The sequence below is a fragment of the Leptosomus discolor genome, chromosome Z (assembly GCF_034619465.1).
Source record: "Leptosomus discolor isolate bLepDis1 chromosome Z, bLepDis1.hap2, whole genome shotgun sequence".
NCBI lineage: Eukaryota > Metazoa > Chordata > Aves > Leptosomiformes > Leptosomidae > Leptosomus > Leptosomus discolor.
This window is the reverse complement of record NC_141419.1, coordinates 26,192,825-26,199,066: the sequence shown is the minus strand read 5'-3', so window position 1 is coordinate 26,199,066 and position 6,242 is coordinate 26,192,825.

The following is a 6,242-nucleotide window of genomic DNA, read 5'->3' as shown; positions in this document are numbered from 1 at the left end:
AATAGCCCACTAACTGAGAAGCAAGATGGATAGATGGAGAGCAGCCAGTCAACTAACACCTTTTCCTGCAGGAGCTTGTACTCCTCTTCTGTCCTTGCTTTGCTAATCGGGAATGAGGTGTGAATTCAGACTGCCCCAGCCAAGGTTGTCCCAGCTCCAAACAGATGCAAAGACTAGTTTTCATCAATACTGTTTTGTAAATGGCCTCCTTCCCTCTTTCCATATCTTGTAGCATGAGCTTCTCAGTTCTGGCTTTGCACTGTAGCTTGCAGTGTCATAGGATACTAGCACTGTAAGCTTAAACATACGGCCTTCCTTAGCCAAAGTCAAATGCCTATGGTTACGGTAGGCAGTAGACATTATCACACTTAAGATGGCAAAGCAAACTTAATGAGATCTTTGTCTGATCACAGCCCTTTCTCCCAGAAAATTTGCTGAGCTTCCTTTCCACTTTTCCCTAATAGTTTCTCGCGTGATAGCACAGCAAATGTACCTTTGGGAGTGTCCATACTGTTGAAATCAAGTTAGGCAGCGTGTAACTGACATGATAGCTTTTCATTTGGGCAAAGAGACTCACTAGTTCCAAGGATGAGCTCATTCTTCTGTTGCTGAATTATCAAGATCATTTAGATACAGAACCAGCTTTCTTGAAAGTAACAGCTGATCTCATGTCATGTCCCAGGAACAAGTGTGCTTATTCCCCCCCGGCTCAAATCACTGCCTCAGTCTGTTTTTTCTGCAAGCTCTTAGCAGGCCTAGCAGGTGATACACAGTGGTAGGTCTTGACTCTCCACAAAATAAAACCAAACCTCAAACAAACAAAGCAAAATTCCACAGTATCTCAAGTCCAGTCAGTGAAGTAAAGTGAAAGCATCAGCTAAGTGCTTCTGGAATGGGGACTGTCTGTTCATGTCACAGGAACCCTTAGTAACAGTAGTCTATCAACAGCCAGGGGACCTTCTCCTCAGGGCCCAAGCCCAGCCCAGCTACTGAAATAGATTTCTCAAGTGAAAGGAGACTAAATTCTGCCAAGTGATTTTTCAACAGTATTCCATAATGGAGTAGAACTGGTGCATTGCCATTCCCAGGCAAGAAAAGAATGGTTGGTGGTCCGTGGGCCCTACTCAGGCTGATTTATTCCACGTACACCATCATACTCTCAGTATTAAAAAAAACCTCACACAACTTATATGTAACAATATTTTTCATCAACTATCAGCTGTGACTTGACCAGAACAATCAATGATAAATGAATTCTGAAAAACGTAATTCAAAATGTCCCACAAATGTGTTGCAAATGAAGAGCTTTAGGCTACCACATTTAAAGACCAGTGGGGCTGGTACTCCGAAAAGGTGCCAGCAGGAACTGGAGAACAAACGGGTGAAAAGCCAACAATTTTCTCTTGGAACAACCTGCATTCATCAAAACCTTCAGAATGATATCCACCAAGAAGCAGCACACAAACCGCCTACTGACTGAAGAAAAACAAGGTGTTTAGGAAGAAAGATAAGATGCACAAGCTGACTTCTGTTTTCTTTCAGCTTATATTTATGTGCATAACAAAAGCACATTTAAACCCCAAATATTTAATACCAACTGAAATATGAATTAATTTGTCATGAAGCCAATGAAAAGTATGATTTTAGAATCCAGTGTCAGGCTTTTTAGAGTAGACAGTGGAAGGTCTTACACGTGATGTTAAAAGTAATTTATATCTAAATCACAGTAACTGTAGGAAGCTCCACCTTTGTCCTCCACCTACCACACCAAGACTTTGCCACAGGGGAGAACAACAAATAGCAAACAGGTTTCGGTTGCTTGGGAAAGCTGGGCAAGTAACATAACTCCTTAATTCCATTATTCTTAATCATTATAGTGTGCTTCTTTGCTTGATATAGTGTAATTACGGGACAATCCAAAGCTATGAGCTGCCTCTTTTCAATGTGCTCCTTAACAGAAAGAAATGCCATAAGGGATGTTTCTTGAGAAACTGATGTTGTGATAGCAAGTAGAAATTTGCAGACTGTTAGAAGATATATGTCAGTTCCTCAAGTTTGCAGGAAAAAGTGGGTATTGATTCAGGAATGTTCTGCCTGTAAATGTCAGCTTTACAACTGGAAACCAGAACTCTAAATATTAAAACTGAATACTAAGAAAAGAGAGGTCACTTCAGCAATTTGTAGTTTAAACATTACGAAATCTTGATTTGTGATACAGATGAAGCACTACTGTAACAGAGAGAGCTCTTAGACATCGCCTGCAAGGAGGTGCTACTCCTTTATTTTCACAGAGGGAAAATAAATCACACGGTAACCTAAAATATTTAATCCTACAGATATGAATGCCAAGTTGCAATATAATTTCAGCTGCAGAATGCAAACTCCAGCACTAATGGGTTAGTAATTTAGTACAGATTAGTTTTTGAAACCTTCTTTCTTTATAAGAACAAAAGCAAGTGAAAAACTGGAAATAACAACTACGTTACTTAGTCTAAAATTTCTGAGTAGTAGCCACAGTGTGGTTTTGGGCAGCGGGCTTGTTTTTTTTTAACATAGATAGGAAACTTTCCCAAAAAAAGTTTCATTTATGTGCAAAACATAAAAATAAGATATTACAGAACTTTTCTAGACAACTATAATCTCCTTTGACAGTTGTTTTATCCACAGCACAGATGTTTGCCACTTCACCATGAATGTTGGCTGACCTGCCCAAATCTCAATGAAAAACAGTTGGAACAAGAAGGTTTCTCTGCAAATGGTTATGCAAACAGGAATCTTCATTTCATGTTCATGCTAAAGTATACCCTCTGTTATGCATTCAAAAGCACTACTTTATTTTTTTAGGCTCTGAAGTACATGTACTGAAATCACAGTACATGCTTAATATACTGATTAGGGTATATATTATAGCCAAAACAGTATTAACAACCAAACCAAGATGTAGATTATTCTTTCAGATTTCAAATTACACTGCATGGTATTTAGCTTCTCCCCCCCCCCATGCAGTGAAGTGGGTAACATATTCACTGTTCTCCTTAGATGCATACACAGTGTAATAGCATCTGGAGGCAAAAACAATAGGGAAGGAATAGACCTGGCTTGAGTAGTAGTTCTGCTGCTCGGAAGGGCAGGAAAAGCATGTAAGGCCAGAGGAAACTATGGTAGCAGGTCACCAGATGGTGAACACTCATCATATATCATCTAAGCCCATACAATGTGCAGCTTATCCATCCTCCTGGTAACACTGTCATCTTTGACAATGATGGACTTACAACTAGTGTGGATTCCTCTCTGCTGGACCATGAAAACAAGCATATTCTGGTCCCTTGAAGCGTTACATGCAGAATTCCAGTTTACCTTTATCACATTATAGCTGTTACAGCTACAATAAGGGGCTGGAAAACAACTGAAGACAATTGCCACCCAAATCAGTTTGCTACTTCCTTTGGACAATGCAATCTTTTTGGAGAGAGCTGTGAGAAAGCAATCTCCTCACTCCTTTATTTTTATAAGAATTTGCTTTATGGGTGGGGTTAATTTTTTTTTTTTGGAAGAGACATGATTTGGTATTTTCCTAAAAAAAAAAAACCCAAAACCCAAACAAAAACCCCAAACACCCCACACCCAGTTGCTGAAAGCTTCCAGACTCCTGATAATCTCTGTACCTTCTAACCAGAGATAACTCTCAAGATAGCTTAAGGACAAGAACAAAGCTTGTAACTTACTCCATTGTGTCTTTTTGTTTGTCTATGCATACACAGAAATGCATACAAACATAATTACAAGGTAGCCAAAAGTTCTAGTGAATCCCTTTCAAGGGGGCAAACACAAAGTGGCCACGATAACCTCCCTGTATCTTGTTTTCTTTGTAAGGCTGAGATCACAGTAGTTTGATATGTCTTGCAAAAGGTATACAAAGTCTGACTTAACCACTTTTTCAATGCCTCTAGAAGGCTATAATATTAAACTTCCACAGCTTCGCCAGCATATATTTTGATGGCAATAGGCACTACATATTAATTAAACATTGAAAGGATGTTACAAATATGGAACACCTAAGGTACTGAGAATTTAAAAGCCTACTGTAAAATGAATCTATGATGATTAGATTTTAATATATTACTAATTTTTGACTCAATATACAGTGTTGCATCAATTTTACACACAAAACAATGGCATTATCCTACTCTAAATAATTAAAAAGTACTACTCTAACCTTTTTTAAACTCTCGACTATGTCAATTTTCTGCTAGAGAGTCGATGCTTTAAAATAAGAAATGTATTACAAGGAAAAATGCTATCAATTTATTTCCAAATTTTGGTAATTAAAGCCACTATTTATGTGTGCTGCAGGAAAAATAAATTAACTGCAAAGGTATACAGCTTGAGTGCTATGTCGTGTTATTTATAAAGGTAGGTCTTTGGAAAACCAGTACAATTGGTTTTTTTCATCATTACAGAAGTCACTTCTTTGTAATTGAAAATGAATGTCAGACAAGAATTATTGTTACAGCATCTTGGAAGAATGCAACTGTATTGTGAGCTAAATATAACTTCTCCAAGTTGTCAAGTTTTTATGCTTATAATCAAATCTCCATAACCAATTTTCTTTTTTTTCTAAAAAGTAAATGGCCAGATAATGCAACTGAGTAAGAAGTTACTGTGTTACTGAAAATATACATAGTTTGGCTACAATATGGCTTATATACATGCAAGTAGGTGTTCATTAACAATGTGCAAAGAGCATTTAAGCAATTTTTATCCCAGAGAAAACTCAAATTTGAGGAGTCAAAACATTCTAGGTCATGGCTGATGAAAATCTTTTGTGGTTTGCACAGCACATCCATATATTATGCCTGGTTCTAAACAAGGTACTGTCCTGTCCTCCTTTCAGTAACTGTTACAATTCATTATAAACTATGCTATTTCAGAGAATCAAAATATGATTTAGGAATAAGATTTGTAAAGAAAATTGTTTCAATTTCTAGAAGTCAAGTTTCTTTTTATTTTCATCTCAGAGACAAGAATTGGGAAAAAAAACAAACAGCTTTCTCTTTCTACTTGGGAAAACAAAAGAAATAGGTGAGGCAAATGCATCAGAAACTATACTCGTCACAATTTGTGGGATTTCCCTCATGATGTTGCATTCCTGTATGTGACTTCTGATGGATAAAAGTACAATGTATTTACTGTTTAAGTAAAATGTGGGAAGGGATCTCAAATGATATTCCTTCAGATGTCAACCTAATCTATTTTTTGGCAACTTCTGGTGTACTATCCTTACCATCAGTCCCTAGTTGATCCAGCCTAGTAGTACCTTAGTCTGCTTTCTCTGCTGGACACTAGCGGCTTGTATAAAATGAGTTCACATTTGGAACACACGTTTCTCTGGCATATTTCTGGCACCTTTCTGGGAATATTCAGAGCCTAGTGACCAAACAAATACGAATAAAAGTAAATTTTCTCTCTTAAAAAAACCACAAGTAATGCTGAAGCCATATGTAAAGGGGCTGTGATGCTTTCATTACTAGAACAGGCCAAGTTTGCTCTTTATAATTTAAAATGCAACAAGGGGGAAAAAAAAGGCATGAAAAGTTCAGAGTGCAAATATTCTTTGGTTTACTCGTTAAAACAAAAGGACACAGCAAACAGCAAAAACACTGGCAATTAAATAAACAGCAAATTCTTTATATGCTTGCTAACAAAAAGTCTTCGGCTGTTTGAAATGTATTAAACTTCATGCTTTAAGTACATTACAGTGTCTTGAAAGTCACATTTTTTTATCCCCAAAGGCAAGGCAGGGAGAAGGTAAGGGAGAAAAAGAGGGATGAAAGTTAGGAGGGGAGAAAAGAAGAAAAAAGAAATTTATTCAAGATTCCATTTTTCCATTAGTTAAATAGTATATAACACAACGATAAAACTAATTTCTGTTTCTAGTTTCATTGTACACAAAGCAAGTTGGCTTGGATTTTATGTTCAGATGATCAAGCTTTCTGAATTCACATCATCATACACATCACCCTAGTGTATAAAATATACTGACTCACACCTTTTCAAAAAGAATTGTGACCTATTAGCAGGATTCTAAATATCTTAAGGAATTGCACAGATAAGTCACTGTGTTTTACCTTAGCATAGGCAGAGTTAAGATAACGTACCGCAGGTGGTTTCTAGGGAATATTCTTCCCCGGTTAGGCTATTTTACTGTAGCTTATTCCTCAAATAATCCCCATATAATCAAA